This window comes from Ursus maritimus, unplaced genomic scaffold (assembly GCF_017311325.1).
Source record: "Ursus maritimus isolate PB19 unplaced genomic scaffold, ASM1731132v1 scaffold_28, whole genome shotgun sequence".
In the NCBI taxonomy this organism is placed as follows: domain Eukaryota; kingdom Metazoa; phylum Chordata; class Mammalia; order Carnivora; family Ursidae; genus Ursus; species Ursus maritimus.
Window position 1 is genome coordinate 3,676,885 of NW_024425341.1, and position 20,751 is coordinate 3,697,635.

Below are 20,751 nucleotides of genomic sequence, written 5' to 3' on the forward strand. Positions count from 1 at the left end.
CCGATCTCCCTGCTATTCCTTATGTTCCATAAATGAGTGAAACCATATGATAATTGTCTTTCTCTGCTTGACTTATTTCACTTAGCATAATCTCCTCCAGTCCTGTCCATGTTGCTGCAAATGTTGGGTAATTGTTCTTTCTGATGGCTGAGTAATATTCCATTGTATATATGGACCACATCTTCTTAATCCAGTCATCTGTTGAAGGGCATCTTGGCTCCTTCCACAATTTAGCTATTGTGGACATTGCTGCTATGAACATTGGGGTGCATATGGCCCTTCTCTTCACTACGTCTGTATCTTTGGGGTAAATGCCCAGTAGTGCAATGGCTGGATCATAGGGTAGCTCTCTGACTTCTATATGGCTAGCGAGAAAAATCTAGATTTATATTTTGTATCAAACACCCTCCAAATGCTGGGATTTTCTTTGGCTGGTGGCCTCACAGTTGTGAAGCCAAATGTTTCTAGTGTGCTTTCTTCTTGTGAGTTAGTGACTCACTCAGAACAATGAGATTGAGGTATCCTCAAACATGAGCTGTGTTTCAAGTCTGGAGAACACATTATTAACCCACAGTTAAAGAGTGTGCATTGGACTGTTTGTAGTGGATGGGGTCTACTCGGATCCCTCCCTGCTCTGCAGGGCTTGCTTCTTCACTCAGGGGAGTGCAGAATGGCTGAGTCCCCTTTGATGCCTGGGATTTAAATGTCAACAGTGGATAGCTGGTGCTAAGAAACTGCTATTGGTAAGCACTCTTCCCTAGATATTGCTGACTGTCTCCAGGTCCCTGCTTCTCTCTGGCAGCTGCCTATGTGGACCTCGTTTCTGCTGGCTACACTGTCTCCACTTTGTGTCACCCCTCGACCGAGAAAAAGGTTCTGTCGCAGTCTGTCTCCTTGCTTGTCCATTCCTGCTGTCCACGTCTGGACTCACAGCTTCCCGGTCAGTGTCTGCCTTAGGAGCACATCCGTGAGCTCGGCTTGATTGCAGCCTGAATCCCACCCAGCACAGCCTCAGCGTTGAAGGTGCCAGTTTGCTCTACCCACATAGAGAAGCCCAAATTATTTCTGCCTTCATTTTATTTTATTTGGCTTGTTTCTTTTACTGCCTTCTCCACGCCCCGAGGTAACTTCCTGAACTAGGAAGGCTCCAAAGAGTTTGAATGGGCATTTGTATGTCCATTTGTGAGTCCTTGTGGGGCCAACCCCATAGGCTCTCTGTCCATATTACAACTCCTCAGTGCACATCAACTTGACTTACCACTGTTGCCACCAGCATCTCTTTGTCTGAGGGCTTTCTCTGATCACCTGAGTCCATATTCCCGTCCCTGAGGTAGGCTAAAAGCATCAGAGAATTAACATTCCCGCGGTCCCCACCACAGCAACCCACTCTCAAATGACTGACTAGGAGAGAAGAGTTGGTATATAAGACCTTTGACCCTCAGCTGGGATTCCTCTGCAACACTCCGCAGACACTCTACTTTATACTTACTTCCTAGTCCCAGGGGGAGTCAACTGTGTTCTTAGAGCTCACTTACTGGAAAACAAACCCTTCATTAGCTGTTTTTCTTACCTGCCTGTTTTCCCACTCCCTCAAAAGGGTTTCCTGGAATTGGCTCCAGAATAAACTTCTTGCACTTAATTCCTTGAATCAGTCACTTCTGGAGAAACCCACACTAAGACACTACTTAAACAATACCAAGTAGGGACATGACTTAAGAAGCTATTTTCCAGACTGATGCATGGTTGGTTTGTGTGAACCAGACCTTTGCTGCTCTTCTCCTTTCTGCCTTTTGTGTGGAGCTGACCTCTATAAAACCCATATTTTTTTTCTTTTTCCAGGTGTAGGAAAATGTAATATGCTCAATAAAAAATGGCCACGCAATTTCAATCTTCATATTAAACAAATGAGTATCTTGGATTTAAAAGTATTAAAAGACAATTAAAAACCTTGTACTAAGTAGTATCTGATTTTCTGTCAACCCAAACTGCATCCTCTTAAAAGATATTTAAACCATGGTTTCATTTTTTAAGTCGGGAGCATCGGTTAGACACGATGAAATATAGTTGATGTCAGGAAGTATTATTTATGCCTGTTTTTTTCCCAGACCCTCTGACAGAATTGTTTGTGAGCGTTTAGCCTCTTAGAGTGGTGATACAGGAGATAAATACCAAGGCTCCTGTGGGACTCTCTGTTACAAAGAAAAACACTGCCTCATATAGCCTTTGTCCTGGATACCCCAGGAATTTTTTTTCCTTTTTGTTCTAATTGGACTGATATTTTTAAAAATCTCTAAATATCAAATCTGAAAAGTCAGATGAAGATGGTGCTTTTTCTAAAGGTTGTTAAGCTTGTTAGAATACACACAGACTAGAAACCTAGTGCCTGTAGGTTCATATGAAAAAGCAATAGTGATACTCAATCATACCTGTTAAAGTTGGAGAGTGGGGTAGAATTTGAGAGAAAATTCTAATGGTCTGATCTGTGCCATGTGCTTTATTCGCTTTATTTTTAATCTCATACCAATTGTCTACAGCAAAACTACCCATGGGAGGGAAACTTCCTTTTACACAAGATAAAACATTAGGCTGATCTTGGACTTCCTCAGTGGATTGCATATTCAATAAATGGTTTGCATCTGTGGGCATAGCTCATAGTATATCATCTGGTTCTCAGTGATATGATATTTAGTTGTGTGACTTTTCTTCTGAATTATGCTATAAGCTTATTGATGGTGGGGACCCTGCTTCTACTCTTAAATACCCCATATCCCACATCACGCTACTTACTTAACTAAGGTATCAGAACCACAGAGGGTGTTTCACAGATATTTGCTCAAAGAATATTCATAATATTCTTGATCCACAATTTCCATTTCACTTTAGCTTTATATACATTCTGAAATTCCCCAAATCCAAAAGATGGTGTCTATTTGTGTAGAGATCTTCCATTCTACGGTAACATTAAGAATATATTCTCAGAAGCTACTTGTGCTACAAAATTTTAACAATTTTTTTTGGATAACATTTAGGTTGAACTGTTGGAAATTAGCAGTATTCAAAGTATGGTGAGCATTGGATTCATCCTATCCAAAATACAGACGCTTAGACCTTACCTCTGGAAATTCTGGTTCATGAGTCTGGAATGGGGCCCAGAAATATGTGTTTTTAAGAAACTGCTTGTGTACATCAATGTTTTACAACCACTGCCCTAAAGTCTTGCTATTGCTTTCCCCTAAATTCTAATATAAAAACAAATAAACACATGGGGAACACTTTGTGTAGTTTTAAGTATTTTTTTAAAAAATATATGATATAAAGAATATGATTCACTACATCACTTTATGACCCTTGTGTAAAGATCAACATGACATCATGAGAAATTTCTCCCAAAGCTCAGGTCTAGTAATAGTTTTCTTGATAAATTTACTTCCAATTATTATTCACTTGTGAAACTTTTATTTTTCCTTCTTCATTCTGGCTGCTAGAAAAACTAAAAGCAAAATGTTTTGAAATTACTATAGCTTGCCCCAATAGGCTTTTAAACTATAAATATTCATTTTTCTTTTCCTTTAAGACTTGATGCAGAAAAGGAAAATGAGCCAAAGGTTCTTATCTTATTGAAAAGAGGCTTCCCTTTAAAGTTGCATAAAATCCTTTTTAGAAGTTTTCTTAGTCCTGAATTCTCTAGAAAACAGAGCTTGAGGCAAGGATTAAATGTTGATGCTTTGTTTGCTAGGTGCAAACCCAGGGTGGCAGAAGTGAGGGAAAATGGAGGGAATGCAAAGAAGGATGTGAGGCAATAATACAATACATTGCTGTGTGGGCTGCTGCTTCATGATGAGCTGTGAAGAAACACAGGTAGTCCAGCGAAGCTGCCACTCAGTATGTGGAATGCCTCTGGACTGTCTGTATTGAGGAGATTCATCTTTAAAAAGCCCATAAGAGGGAAGTCCTTTGTTTAGACTCATTCCATTTCTGATTTTCTTTGGGGCAAAATTGGCCCCATGGAAAGCTAATCCTTTCATACTTGCAGAGTGTGTTATCCAAGCCTTCTGCAGGCTGTGTTGGGATGCCAGATCCCATGTTCTGCAGTGTGATGTTCCATTCAAGTTCAGAAGTTGTTGAAGAAGCCAGGAGCTCAGTGCATGTGCCTGATGCACCACTCTCAGTAATGCCAAGTGACTTATTGGCCCCTGGTGATGGCATCAAGTCCAGGAAACCGGCCAGCCAAAGAAATTCAAGATGACGGAGAACATGTGCATTTGATGTACAAGTCGATAAGGAAGTAGGGAACAGGTTAAAGGTGTAGGGTGGAGGAAAGGCAGGAGGGAATAAAAATCCATAGCTAGTAGAGCTGTAAATGTAAGAATGTTGGGAAAAGGGCAGAGTTTATTTAACTACTTTAAATTAGCAAGTGAAGAATTCTTAGCTTTAATGATTGAGTAGAAATACAAGTAACTGGAATATTGGAAATAAAAGAAACCCGTTTATTGGGAGGTAAAAGGATTGAGTGTATTGAGGGAGCAAGAGCACTTTTGGACATGTTAAATTTGAGGCATCTGCAGGTCACTCAGGTGAAGATGCCAGTTGGCCGTTGGAAATGGGAGCGGAGTTTAGGAGTGAAGCCAGGACTAACCATAGGAACTTTAGATCATCAGCATGGGGGGAGTGCTGACCTCCTTGGGTGGGTAAAATCAGTGATAAGAGCAAGAAGAAAAGTGGGCCAAACACAGAAACTTGAGGAATATCAACGTACAAGGAATGGATATTGTGTGTGCGTGAGAAGAGTTGGCAATAACGGACACTTAGAAAGAGTTGTCAGAGATATGGAATTAGAAATTTTCTATGGGTGTCTCTAGTAACTTACTTGGCATGGAGCCTGCATTTCCTGCCCACTCTTTGTGTGGACACAGAAATGAGTCTTTGGGTCTGTAAATATCACCTTTCAGTGTGTACATATTCATTTAGCACACGCATACTCATGATAAAGAGAAAAAGAAAGAGAATATAAATGAGAATTTATTGAGTATCTGTACATATCCTGAGCTATGCTGGGCAGTTGACATATGGTGCTACCTTCTTTCCTTTACAATAATTCTGTGAAGTAAATGGTGTTATCATCATTTCTTACAAAGCAGGAAACTTGGCCTCAGGGCTTGACAATAGTAAATAATGGTGCTGGGACCATTGGAAACTCAGGTTTGTTTGAACCCAACATCCAGGTACTTCCCCCGTACTGGACTACCCCTGCCTTTCAACCATGGCAATAGGGGTCTGATGGTAAAAATCTTGCTGAAAAACCAGCTTTCTAGATGGAAGAGAGTTCCAGACCCTCCTTCTTCTAGTTTAGTGCTGCACTTTAGCTGCTTGTCTGTAAAACTAAAATAGATGATAGTAAAATTTTATTTTTAACCTCTCTTGAGAAACCATTTGAACATTTGAAACTTGTACTTTTCATCTTTACTGATCTCCCTCACTAGTGCTCAGAATAATGAACATCATACAAATGTTTTCTCCAAAAGGAAATCCTACATTGACATGGTATAGAACAGAATAATGTTTTTCTAAATGTGATTACATGCACCAGGCAATACGTTGAAGTGTGAATTTTAGAGATTAGATATATTCCACAGATAATATGTAAAAGTTCTAGGCAGACAAATTAATGATGACACATTAATGTCGTTTAAGTGGACCACTACCCAAATAATGCTGTAGCTGACATGCTGGGCCTATATTATTGCCTTGAATAGATTTTCAAAATTTGAATGGAATATGCTAAAATAAAAGAGCACAGTGAAATAAGCTATTACATGGTCCATTAAAACTACTTTTAAGTGACTCTCTATAGCAAAAGATTCCAAAACTTTTGCATTTGCAAAAGAAACTTTTCAATTAAGCATAGGCCACTGTTCTCAGAACTCCAAGGGAAGTGCGGATGCCATTCTAGGTCTTTTTGAAAATGATAATTATATATTTGTTATGTGGTAATGAAGGGAAATCTCCGTAATAGCCATTTCACACATGAGCTAAGACCAGACAAGTAATGCAAAAGAGTAAATCTGGTTATTTAGTTTGAGAATAGCCGAATGGAGAAAGTTAGTCTAGAACGTCCTGGGTTTCACAGACAACCTGTTTTCTCTATTGCCCACCTTTTGTTGTTTATAGAGGCTGCAAATTTGAGTCAAAGACACATCCAAAGGTTCAGAACTGCATGAGGTACCAACTCTTTCTTATTTACAGTCTCAAGGAAAACATGGCAAATGTACAAACATCAAATTCTTATTTCTGTGCAAAATCCAGGCACTTTTCCCAAGCAGAAAAGATAACAGAATTAAATTGTATTCATGCCATTTATGAGAGAAATTGTTCCTGCTTCCATCTAAATAAAGCAGACGATTCATTTTCCCTTAAGTGATTCAACTGGCAATCAAGCTTTCCAGACAGGTGCAATAAAAGAAATGGATATAATATGAGGGATTATCTTCTTGATTAGAATATTTTTGTGTGATTTTCTTTGGATATCCCTTCATGGGATGAATTGTGACCCTGCATAGCTCCTCATACAATCCATTTTTGCTTTGTAATAGTGTGTCTACCTACAGTGTAATGTGCTTACAACGCTTTGCCTGTTTGATCTAGGATAAAAGGTGAGTATACACCCAGGTGTTCGTCGTGTGTGTGAAAAATATTTTTGGTATTCTTTAAATTTATCTGTGTGTGTTTCTGTGAATACTTTCTCAGTTTTCTGGACATATTGTATAAAATGGAAGTTTTCCAAGCTCTGGATTCAATAATCAATGGAGATTTATTTGTGAATTCTTTGTAGTTTTGTTTTTAAGGATTGGTATTATTGGAAGATACTTTTGTTTTTATTCTTTAAACAAGCTATGTAGAGTTCACCATTTGGAATCTGTTAAAATTGCAGTGCACTAATTAATTTTCTAACAACTATAAAGTTTAGAGATGCTGTCTTATCTCAGAACTGGTTAAATACATCAAGATAGATTGAAGAAGAGACTAGGGCATTGATTTGGTCATTGGCACAGCAAATTCTGTGACCTGCATTTTCTCTGAGTTAGCGCTCCGTGGGTTCAGCTGGAACAGGGAATATCTCAAAGGTAACTGAGCGAATGGAAAGGGCTTGAAAACTTGAAGGAAGCCAAGGTCCAATGCTGTGAGAAAAGTCTGGAGGGGTGACAGACCAAAGGACCCTGAATTGGTTATCCATCAAATAATCAAAAAAAAGTGAGGGTAAAAAGGAAAATGAGAAGAATCCAGGGAAAAAAAAATCTCTGACTGTTATTTTGTCATAGTGAGGTGTATGTGTGGTTTGGCCAAGTTCAAAGGGCTAATAGTAGGTCAGATTGGCCAATATCAGAGCCTAAACTGTGGGTGTAGGGTTTAAGTTCTTGCTTGAAAGCAAGTAACCAACCCCTTGGGCAATGGTCAGCATGCTGCTGTCAGTAAAACACAGAGTCAGACCCAGGAATGCTCAATGTGAAATGGGGGAGTGTTCCCATGGAGGACTATGGTTTTGAGATTTAGAGGCAATGAAGAAACTTCAGTAGTTCATGGACTGGTGCTGGTCCAAAAACTGATTTTTACAGGTCTGTAATGAGGCAGGTCTAGAAACTGAGAGTAAACATTTAGAAGCTTTTTACCATAACTTCATAGAGTACTTTTAAGTCTGTTTGGTCTAATAATAGAGCTTTGGGCTTGCATCTTACATGTCTTGGTTTTTTATTTTATTTTGCTACTAATTTAATTTTTATTGGATTTTATGCAAGTATGCTCTGCAACATACTGAGAATTAAAAGTCAATAAAAATGAAAAAATCTGGTCTTTAACCACAGATATTTTGAGAAGCTCAAAATGTCTCTTGACTATGTAAGAGAAATAAAACAGACCTCTGTGTGTCCCAGTTTCTTCCTTGCCTTCTACCTTTGCCCCATTTTCCTTTTTTCCCTTTCTTTCTTTCTTTTCTTTCTTTCTTTCTTTCTTTCTTTCTTTCTTTCTTTCTTTCTTTCTTCCTTCCTTCCTTCCTTCCTTCCTTTCTTTCTTTCTTTCTTTTTTCCTTTTCTGTTGTCTACCTCCCTGCCTGGCAACTTTGAACACCTGATAAATCACAAGGCTTACTGAAACATTTCTCAGAAAATACTGTGCTGATGGTCTTCGGTACCCAGACTGCAGCCTCAGTGAAAGCCATCAGGGCACAATTCAAGTTTGCCCTGCCTAAAAATCCTGACCCTGTTTCAACTGGGGGCCACCCTGTCTTCAGTGCTCTCTGATGTCACATCAGCTGAATAAAGCCTTTCGGTTTTATTTGCATCCCTTAAATGGTTTCCTTCAATAACTGAATATATTCAAGCAATAAAGGGTGCTGAAAATGAAACCCATTTTCAAATTGAGGAGCTGGGGATGAGTCTTATACTGCTGGAAGTCTATGTTATATGCTTGACATTTCAGTGCTCAGGTATAGACTGAATAGTAGATTTCCAAATTCACCTGGCCAGAGGGAGAAAACTTACTTCTTTTCTTTTGTGCTGGACTACTGTAATTGAGGAGAAGGGTAGAGCAGCTTTCTGGTCTCTTTGTGGACATTTGAAATGGCACTGGGGCAGCAGTGGGAACTGACATAAGGACATAAGCACTTTTTAGGCATCATGACCAAGGCAAGAATCTAATCTCTAGACTTGGCATGAGATGGAGATCTATCAGTCTAGACATCTGGAGCCCCTTTGGAAGCTTCATTATGTGGGGTACCACAGCAAGATCAGATGACAGCAGGTATGACTGGCTAGCTGCTCAGTCCCTGGGTGTAGGAACAGAACTCCCTCACTTCCTCCTGCTTGAGATTGACGGGGGCTCTAGGGACTGCCCAGGTGAGGTATGTGTGTGCATTTGCCTGTGGGTAAGGGCAGTTTGTCCCACCTGTGAAGGAGGAGAAAGGATATGTGGGCTGAGACCCAGGTAGGATTCTGCCAACTTCCTGTACTGAGTTGTGTAGGAATGCTTTAGTTGGTCCATATTTATCTTGGTAGACTTGAAGATATAAGTTAACAGAATTCAGACCATAAAAAAGGTCAGAATAACAGAGAAAAATCTGAATTCAGGGAAACTTTACCTTCCTTATCTGTTGCTTTTGCCCTAGGAGGAATGACAGATGTTCTAATTCATGGAAATAAGGCAAAAAAGGAGCTTTCTCCATCACCTGCATTTCCTTCCCTCCACCATTTAATTAAACAGCTGTTTAGTGAGCTGCTCTACGAGCAGGACTCTTTGCAGGTGCTGGGGTGAGTAAAAGGATGACTGTCTTGAAATGCCATTGTGGCTTCAAATCAGCTTTTAATTTAAATGGGGAATGTAAACATAGGAAAAATTAAATTGTATTACTTTGAATAGTTCAGGACCAAGAGAAGCTGCAAACTCTGCATGATTGGTAGAGACAGTCACTCCCCAAGGATCCAGAGGATGACCTGGGCACCGTGCACTGTGAAGGACAGACGGAAGAAGGAAGTGGTGCCAGAACTGAAGGCTGGTTGGACTGAATGATGGGTATCCTATCTGCTTCCCCACCCTTCCCCTTAATACAGCATATGCTTAAGCAATCACCATCCTCATACATCCTCCCTCCAGCCCCAACCTGCCTCTAGGCACAGCCCTGGGAGAGGAAGCCACACATGGTACACTGCACAGCCACATGCTTATGAGCTCTCAGCACACTCCAACTCTTTGATTCAAAGAGAGCGGATGGTTCCCTAAGATGATGTATCACAGTGTGAAGTTACCCTGTTTTTTACCAAAGGAAAGAAAACTTTAGCTCTTTTAGTGGAGAGGACCCCTTATACTAAGAAAGTCCTTCTTCAGTGAAGTTCTTTAATATTACCTTGGAAATTTAGCTCTTCAACTTCCTGAAAGTTGGTGTAGGAGACATTTAAGTCTATATGTGTATGTTGGTGTGTATATGTATGTGTATGTATTCATGTGTGTGTGCATGTATGTGTGTGTATATTGGACGATGAGAGCCCTCCTGATTAACTTTATTTTTTTGATGTGTATATAGGATCATTTATTTATTTATTTTTATAATTTTTATTTTGTTATATTAGTCACCATAAAGTACATCCCCAGTTTTTGATGCAATGGTCCATGAATCATTATTTGCATATAACACCCAGTGCACCATGCAATATGTACCCTCCTTAATACCCATCACCGGCCTATCCCAGTCCCCCATCTCCCTCCCCTCTGAAGCCCTCAATTTGTTTCCCAGAGTCCACAGTCTCTCATGGTTCCCTGATTAACTTTAATATAGACCTAAATTGAATACCTACTGTGTGTCAAGCCTTATGTTAGAAATACTAAATAAATCAGACATCCCTGTTCTCCAGGGATTTAAAATCAAGTAGGACCAGAGGTCAGAGCATTAGGTAATTAAAATGCAATGGAGAAAACAAGAAGGAAAAAGGATGGGAGAAATTGCAATGACTGAATCTGGGACCCTAACAATTTATTTTGGAAATATGTCAGAATAGAGGTCAATGCCAGGCATTTGTAAGAGTTCTAAAAATCTCAAAAACTTTTGTTTGATTTAACCATGTCTACTTATTGAATTAACTATTTTCCAGTCAAATTTTCCCACCAAATTATAACTGCTGACTAAAGATCAGTTATTTGAATTGGCTGAGCAGGAAAAATCCTGTGACAATCCACACACCTGGTAATTGTTATACCTAGAAATTATTAGTTGGAACATCAAAAAGGAATTTTGTAGCTGTTGAGATTTTATCTCATGGGATTGTAGGTCTAATATTTTATCTATTTTTCTACACATGTCCACATACAATTCCACAGTAAATTCAATGTACCCTTTAATTAGGTACTTTGTGCATTACTTTGATGTTCAAAATAAGCATATCAAATGGTGGCATATGAAAAAAATGAATTGTATGTGTGTTTTTTTTCCCAATCTGTAGTCTAATTTTATGTCATAAAACTCAGGGAGTTTTTAAAAATACACATATACTTTGTCTCTTCAAATAGTTCCTTTAGGAGAGGCACGTTGGAATTTTGGTGGGAGGAAGAGAGGCTCTATAGTTATTTTTAACACCCTGCTCCCCCATTCACAAACACTGGTTTTAAATAAGCATGAAATAGGGGTGCCCAGGTGGCTCAATCAGTTAAGCATCTGCCTTTGGGACAGGCCATGACCCCAGGGTCCTGGGATCGAGCTCCCCGTCATGCACCCTGATTGCAGGAAGCCTGCTTCTCCCTCTCCCCCACCTCGTGCTCTCTTTCAAATAAATAAATAAAATCTTTTTTAAAAGTAAATAGGTGTGAAATTCAAATAGTAGTTACGTGAATTTTCCCATCCAGGTAACCAAAAAAATAAAGGATCATTTGGATATTTCTCTAAAGATTAAGCATTTCTTCAGTGTTCAACTGATCTGTATTATCTTTTATTTATTTTAATTTTTTTAACTTAAATTTTAGTTAGCGAGCATACAGTACAATATTGGTGTCTGTATTAGCTTTTGATGGTTATTCATCTCATTTTTCATCCATCTATCCATTCATTCAAATATTTACTGCATGCCACTCTGTATCAGACACTCCTCTGAGCTTGTTAAACAGAAAGACAAAACTATATGCCTTCTTGAAGGTTAGATTTTAGTGCAGCATTTCAGAAAATTGTTTTAAAGAGTAAAATACATATGAGATGCTGCTAAGTGCTAAAAGAAAGATGAAGGGAATAAAGGAGGTGATGAAGTGAGGAGGTTTGCAATGCAACCAGAGCAGTCAACAAAGGCCTCCCAGAGAAAGTGACACTTGGATGAAGATCTGAGGTGGCTGAGGACAAGTCATGCGCAGATCTGGCTATGAGTGGATGGAGGGGTGAGCAAGGGGTGGGGTCGAGGGAGGTGAGGCAGAGAGGCAATGGGGGAGATCGGGCAGCATGACCGTCTGAGGCTGCTGTGATGACTCCGGCTTGTCATCAGTGTGTGATAGGAAGCCACTGGACTGCATGTTTGCAGGATCTCTCTGGTTTCTGCGTTGAGAACTAAGGAGGTAAAAAGAGCAGCCGCAGGGAGATAGGGTAGACACCAATTGTGATAGTTCAGATGGGAAATAAGCAGGGCTTAGGCTAGGGTGGTAGCAGCAGAGGTGTCAAGAATGGATTTTGGATCTATTTTATCCAGATATTCTACTTCTGGGTATTTACCAGGCACAGATCCGTGCTCATGTCAGCATTATTCACTGTAGGCAGAAGGTGGAAGTGATGTGAACAGAAAAACAAGACGTGGTATAGATGCATAAATGGAATAGTATTCAGCCGTGAAAAGGGAGGAGAGTCTGACATGCTCCAACATGGATGAACCTGAGGACAGGACCCTAGATGAAATAAGCCAACCACAAGAGGGCAAATACTGAGTGGATCCACTCATATGAGCAGTCTGATTCAGAGACAGAAAGTAGAATGGTGGTTGCCAGGGACTGGAGGGGGAGAAGCAGGGGCATTGCTGTTTAATGGGTGCAGAGTTCCACTTTATAAGATGAGAAGAGTCCCATGGGTGGAGGGTGGCAAGGGCAGCATGGCAGTGTGGATGTGCTTTACGCCACTGAACTATACACCTCAACATGGTCAAGTTGGCACATTTATGTTATGTGTATTTACCACAATCAAAACAATTTACATTTTTAGAATGTAAGAATAGATGCTGGATGTATTTTGAAGATGGCGCTAGTCCTGCAGAGAAGCAGCATGCCCCCGACCTGGATGGGGTGGAAAGAGGCTTGGGGGCTGGCTGTACACCTTTGAGTCTGAGCAGCCTGGAAAGCAGAGCTCTGTGGAAGGAATGGCTCTGAATGGAAAGCAAAAAGCTTGGTTTTATTTCAGTTAAATTTCAGTTAATTTCTCTTGCCTTTCTTCTTTGGGGGGGAGAAGGGGATATTCTAACCTCATTTCTGGGCATTTTATGCTTTTTGAGCTACCCATCACAATGGCCTGCAGGTTCTCATATTGTCTCAGCTTCCCATTGCAAGTATATACAGTCAATTCTCTTTATTCACACTACTTATTCCATAAATCCCTCCACCTCAACACTGACTGAGCTACCACTGAACCGCCGCTCCTAGGGGAAATACGTACATTTGTCTGTACACACATCTCACATAGATTATACTCTTCTCAACAAATCACTCATACCAGTAGAGTCTTTTTTCTTTATATTATGAAAGTGTTAAGTGGCTTGCCTGAGGCCATCCCACTAACAGGTGTCAGAGCTGGGATTCAAACTCATCAACTCGCCCCAAAGCTGGATTTGCAGGACTACACTGGCTGGTCCCTGCCATCTCCATCCTCTGGTCAACTCTGTGGGAGAGCTGAAACAGAAGGCAGAGTGTCATCTGTCTAACCTCTTTTGGGAACACACACGTGGGCTGCTCTGTACATGTCTGTGAATGACCACAAGGCATTGCCAGTATTGATTCGGGGATTACAAGTAAGTTTTAGCGAGTAAGTGATTTTATAAATATGAATCCATGAATGATATCATATATCATGTCCTATTGTATCATATATCATTATGTGGATATATGGATAATAGAAGATGATTGATAGATAGATAGATAGATAGATGATAGATAGATAGATAAATAGATAGATAGATATTCTATTTAGATACATCCAAGTTTACTGGGAAGTCAGATTGAGCAATTGGAAAGGAATTGCCACTCTCACCAGAGCCACTGCCTGCTCAGTATTTATAAGGACTCTAGAGAACAAATGGCATTGTTAACAGAGGCTGTTAGTGGAGGGAAAAGCCCAAATCTTCAGATAGATCCTGAGTGCACTCTTTAAGAATAAAAAAGATGCAATTACACGACTTCCAATATACCCTTCTGAGCTTTCCTTTTTATCTAATATATGAACTTAGTTAATTACCTATTCAATAGCCTCAATCACTCAATTTAAGAACAAAGCAGGGAAAATACATTGAGATCCACTGTGTCAACAGCTTTCTAAGAAGCAGTTCATGTAATGTCATATCTTCCATGTTTTCAAAAAAAAATGTTTAAATGAAGAATAGGGATAATTTTCAATTCAACTTTATGCCAAGCAAATATATAGGATGATTAGTTTATAAGGAAACATTTGACCTGACAAAAAAGATGTGTATAAATAGCATCTGTAGAGAAGGCAGCTTGCCAGAATAATTTGAATATGCCTCAGAATTCTAAAAAAGAGAATTCTTTCAGAATATTAAATTATTATGACTCTCCCATTCATGAGTTAGGGCTGTATTTTTGTCTAAGACAAAGGATCATCATTATTAAAAATAACGACTGTAATTTACATTTATTGAGCTGTTGTGTTGTTATTCACCTACATTAAGTCTTTTGCTTTTCATATAAACTCTCTAAGGTAGGCCAATAATTATCTCCAACTTACAGATGAGGGAATGGAGACACCTGAGGTTTAAAAACAAGTATAGATTCAAAGAGGGAAAAATACAGTTTCCAGCCTCCTGAAAATGATCGATGGGTCCATCATTCTTCCATGTCATTTGTTTCCCATATTCTTAGGCTCCAGTATATTTGAGAATTATTGAATCTGTCTTTCCTAGATTTTTCACAATTTTTTTCTTTTTCTATAATCACGTTTCCTCTACCTGTAAGTTGTGCATTTTGCTATTGTCTGTTACATTATAAATCAAACAAGATCAGGCACGTTTCTATAAATAGGTAAGGCTGGACAATGGTATTAAATAGGGAGCTCTCCTGCCATGTGTCCTGGAGAAAAGTCACTTCCTCAAGTCACAGTAGGGCCACATGTGTCAGGGTATCTGCCAGGGGAAGGCAGAGCAGGCAGTTTCATGGTAGCAGTCATTTGAGGCCCACTGACTTCATAAAGCTCTCTCCCAACCCTTCTGGCAAAACCAGAAACTCCACCTTTAAAGTTATTTTCTTTGCGTGTTGAAGACTTTTTAATTTCAAACATCTCTACTAAAGGGCCAGTCCTGCAAGGAAGCAGCATAGAGCCACGACTTAGCACAGAGTTTGTCAGGCTGCCTGCTCAAAGTAAGGTAAAGATCTGACCATAGGAGATGGATGTCTATAAGCAGGCAACAGTGACTAACAAAAGAACTAGAAGGACACCAAAGATTATATTCCTATACCTAACGGCTGTTTTGTGTGTGAATGATAGAGGGAAAGAGCATAATCTCATTTATAAAGTGATTCAAAGGAGATACAGACAATTAGGACACTTGCTGTTCATACTTCACCTTTGAGTCCTTCTTGGGCTAGATCTCTTAGAAATGACCACCAAAGCGTCTCCTGCTTCCTGGGGCCTTTCGATTGACCAGGTGGCTGGTGCAGCTCCAGAGCAAGTATTGCTAAAGAGGGATTTGGACTTCCAGTGGAGGTCTGAAAGAGCTGACAATCACTGTGTCCTCAGCTGATACAGCTAAAAGGTCAATACCATGATTCTTTGACAGCTGTGGCCCTAATAGCCCTACTGACAATTCTTCAGGGAAATCACTGCAGCCTGTGATCCTGAGCCCTTGGGGAGAAATGAGAAATGGTCTGAAGAGGCATCCCTGAAGGACAGAGAGGAAGGGAAGATCTGTGCATCTGTGCTTTCTACACACCTTGCGGGTTACAAATGACTATTTGGCCCTCATTTAACCTGTTGTATAATTTGATGCCATAACCTATAACTTCATGTTAGGAGTATCGTCTAGTTTAGGTGTAATGGAATCGGTAATCAGCAATTGTGATGTAGAAAAAAAATAAATTTTATGAAAACACTTTACATAAAAAAATGGTCCAGCTATTTAGTTGTTTATATCCACAGAGATCAATGGCTGTGGGACTCACAGGAAAAAGCACATTTCGTGTTCTGTGAATTTCCATTTGTATTACATCAACATCCAGACCAGGAAAAAGGTATTTTGCTCATATGTGGTTATTTAATATATTTTTAAAAATCACTTGAGTACAATTCAAATAACAGATTGCTTCAGAGTAGGTTTATTTCTGTTTTCTTAACATTTAATTCAACTCACAAAAATAAAGAAAAACCAGTTCAATCCTTTGGGTATTATCATAATAGTAGTGATAACCTCTAAGGCTAAGGTCAAGGTTGTATGGGGCTGATATGCTCAAAGCATGAAAATGTATCATCTATCCTCTGCCATGTAGAATACATCTAAACCTTCTTACAGTAAAGCAGCTTTTTAAATATTTAGAAAAAACTACTCTGTGCCTTCTGAGTCTTCCCAGTAGGGTGACAATTTTCCAGTCCTTTCTTGGGTCAGGCATCCAACATGGCTGAAATTGTCTTTTAATTACTGAGAATAAATTTATTCCATAGCTTTAGGTTTTGTTCGTTTGGAAATAGCTTTTGAAGATCCAAAGCCATTTGCTTCCTGATTCCATTTTCAAGGCTTTACATATATACTATTTAAGCAGAGAAAGAATTGTTTTAGAAAATGTGTGTTCTTTGTTTAATTGACTGTTTGGTACCCTGCAGTCTATGCCCATAAGCAATGAAATGAATTCAGAAGGCTAAGCATTTAAGCATCCTGTACACGGTAATGACTATAGGATGGAGGAAGAGGCTCTTCTTTAACTGGCACTGCATCAAATCCTGATCTTAGTGAGGTCTCCTTGGCTTAAACTCACAGGGAAGAGATCTTCCATAGTGCAAGTCTAATATTGGACATAAAAGCATTCCTCATGTTATCCTTGTGAGGGGTAGCTTGACAGAATGCAGTGGTTGTCAAACTCTGCTCTACAGAGCCCACACAGTCCCTTACTTATGGTACTCTAAGTGCTTTGCTTGGAGTGTGATGGGAAACCAACTGGCGTTTGAGCCCCCTAACCAGTATTTCAACTAAAGCAGCTATGCTTTGTCTATTTTACATATTAGTTTCAAATTAAGGGGGTGTTTGTTTGTTTGTTTTTAAGAAACAGGATTCTTGTACTTTCCTTCTCTCACTCCCATTTTTCTAATAAAAGCTCTAATGTAGTTATTAAGGTCACTAGCTTTGAAATCAGAAATAGGTGGACTCAGATCTAGCTTTTCCACTTGCTAGTTCCATGATCTTAAATGTCTTAAGACCATGGTTTTCTCACCTGTAAAATGGGCTAATAACAATTACTAAATTATTAAATATGATAATAGTGACTCCTTCACTCTTCTAGAAAAGCTTTCTTCCTTCTGCTTCCTCAATATCACTTCTATCAGTTAGGATTTGATCAGAGGAGTACAAGAACCATGAATGGTATAGAGTAAGGAACTCATTATAAGGATCAGACTTTATGTAATTATAGGAAGTGGTGAGTCAGTGTACATAATGCTGTTTCTTCTGCATCTAGTGCTGGACCTGAAGTCAGCAGGGTTAGCAGCCAGGAAGGAAAAATGGTTGTGAGGTAGGGAAGAGCAAAGATAAACTACTCATGAGGGAAAACTGGAGCTGAAGACTGTGTCTGAGTATTGGTGCTCCAACTTCAAGGATATGGGTGACCTTGCACCGGGTTCCCACACCCACATCTGGCCCTGGATTCAGCAACACCAAAAGTAGGGATCCAGTGGGAACAGGGGATATCCATGGACCTGGTTCCTACCCTGTGCATCAGAGTAACATCAAGAAGTTCTAACTTCTATATTCTCTTCCCTTTACCTATACCATCTCCATAGATGATCCAACTATTCCTATGGTTTTAACTACCACCTACATTTTGATGACTTCCTGGTTTACCAAAATATTCCTTAGCCTGAATTTTCTATGATTTATGTTAAGGTGCTAGAGCTGGAATGACACAGACATCGAAAGCCTGCCACTAGCACTCTACCCCTCGCCAATAAGAGACTTGGCTAACAGATGATGGTGATCTTTCTTTATCATCTAAAAGGAGGACTCATAATCTTTTCATAGCACTCTGGCAGCCACTACCAACCAATCAGAATTGATATATGAGCTGCATTATATTTGCTATCCCTAGAGGATTAGGTAGAATTAATTGAGATGGAGCTTAATGGGGATAAGCAAGAACAATAATCAAATATAAAATTAGAGGAAATGAAAATTTGGCTTAGCATAAACCTGTGTGGAAAAGACTTAGAATTGATTGACAGTAGGTTCAATATAAGTACGTATTTCAGTGGGTCATTGTCGCCATACACACACACACACACACACACACACACACACACACACACAGCTTTAAAAGCATTGTTAGAATTAATGGTGTACAAGGGCTGTGACCGTCCCGCTATATGTTGTATACTGACAAAACCACACTAGAGACTTGACCTTCAGTTTGAGGGTTATAGCATAAGAATGCCATCAACAAACAGGAAATGCCATTCAAAAGGTAATGGTAGAGATCATGCAGGGAACTTGAACCTATGTAATAATGAAAAACATTGTCAAAGTGTCAATAGACGTTCAGCCTGGTAAACAGAACCTTAGGGGACAAGATAATTTTCCTCAAGAATGTAATGTATTTGAAGAGATGGTAATAAAATTGTGCACAAAGCAGAACTGAGGCCAGTGGCTGAAGTCAGCCATATTTAAAAAAGAACACCTCCAAGTGCAAGCTGATACAAACAACTCTGCTTGTAAAAAACTTCATGCATCCACCATGGGGTTTTGGACCATACCAATGGTTTCTCCAGAACTTGCACCTTGGGGAGCTTTAGATAATGTAGTTTTTAGGTTCCTCTCTGGATTTATTGAATCACAGTCACCCGTAATTTGTGTTAACAACTTGCACTAGATTCTCTAGAGGCCAGTGTGAGGACCACTGGACTAGATAAGCCCTAAAGAGCCTTTTGTATTTCTGTGACTTCATTCCTAGTCACCTGTTACAGGAGGCAGAATGCGTAATTGTTAGGAGCTTGACTCCTGAGCAGAATGCGTGGGTTCAAAATCCAGCTGTGTCTCCAACCAGCTCTCTGATTTTGAGTAAGTCTCTGTACCTCAATTTCCTCATCTGTTAAATCAGGATAATGGTAGTGTCTGCTCATAGGGTGTTGCAAAGGGTAAATGGCTAAAGTGAGCACAATGGTGCTTATGTATGGCATATATAATGTAAGTATTGCTACTATTTTTTATACTGGAAGATGACAAATCCATTTAGAGGACCATTTGATTAATGAATGTGTAAGAAGTAGGGAAGAAAGAAATAATTCAAAACCAAATGCCTTATTTTTTTTTACTTTTATATTATTAATCATCTTTCAAAATGGTCCCAGCTTTAGTAAGCCCTGAATACGGAACATATGGAAATATTTCTTGGCGTGTTACAAGGTTATCAAAGCATATACAGGAAAATGAAATTTACTTTCTAGTAATGTAAAACAATAGAATGTGTAGTGTATAAATGAGGAGGAACAGAAACTGGCAAAACTTGAGTCTCTAGTTTGCTGAGGTTTTTGTGTAGAACTACATCTATTAACTTTTCTTAATAAAATGAAATATGAGGATCTTGGGTATACGATCTGATGAATTTTGGTCAATGAATATACCCTGTAACTACCATCCCAATCAGGTACTTTTCTCTGGAAAATTTTCTTGTGCCCCTTCCAGTCAATCCACTCGCCAAAGACAACATTGTTCTGAATTCTGCTATTATTAGAGAATAGCTTTGCTGTTGTTAAGCTTTATAAGGGGTTGAAGTCACACAGTATGTGCTCCTTTGTGTCTGATTTCTTTACCTACATGAGACTCATTGATGTTGTTGCATAAATTAGGGTTTTTTTTTTTCATTTTATTTTGGTTTTTTGGTTTCTAGGTATTATTCCATTGTATGAATATATTGTAATTTAATTATCAATTTGTGTTGATGAATGTTAGATTGTTTTGAGATTTTGGCTATTAGACATAAAACTGCCATAAACATTCTTGTACAAGTCTTCTTTTTTTTTATACTAAGTTTTTGTGTCTCTGGGTTAAATAGTCTAGGAATAGAATTTCTGAGTCTTAGGGTAAATATCTAATTAACTTTATAAGAAACTGACAGCTTTCCCAGTAGTTTTACCATTTTTGCAACCTCCTCCAGAGGTATGAGAATTCCCATTGTTCTATATGGGCATTTACATTTGGTGGTGTTTTATCTGATGTCAGCATTTGTAGTGGGCACGTGATAGTATTTAATGGTTCTTTTGATTTTTATTTCCCTGGTGACGAATGATGTTGAGCACCTTTTCATGTGCTTATTGATCATTTTTATATCTTCTTTTATGACTAATCTGATCAAGTATTCTGTCCTTTGAAAAATTGGGTTGTATATCTTTTTATTATTGACATGTGTGTAGGCGTTAATTACGTATTCCAGACACAAGTGCTGTATGAGATGTAGGCATTAGAAATTTTTTTTTTCTCTAGGATGTGGCTCCCCTTTTTGTTTTCTTTATGGTGACTTTTTATAAATAGAAGCTTCCATTTTTTGTAAAATCCATTTTATCATTTTTTTTATGTTTAATGTGTTTTGTTCCCTAGGAAATCTGTGCCTATGCCAAGTTCATAAAGCTCTTCTATATTTTCCTAGAAGCTTTATAGTTTAAGCTTTTGCATTGAAATCTACAATTAATGTCAATTTTAATGTGTGCTGTGAGGCAGAGATTGATGTCCATCTTTTTGTTTCATACATTTATCTGGTTGTTTTAGCACTGTTTGTTGAAAAAGCCTTCTTTTCCCCATCAAATTGCCTTGACACCGTTATTGAAAATCAATG

General features: G+C 39.0%; 1 protein-coding gene across 1 annotated transcript in view; it reads left to right on the top strand.

Moving 5' to 3' along the window:
• ZMAT4 (zinc finger matrin-type 4) overlaps positions 1–20,751 on the top strand; it is a 223,165-nt gene that overhangs the window by 193,908 nt on the left and 8,506 nt on the right. The gene's annotated exons all lie outside the window — the stretch shown is intronic.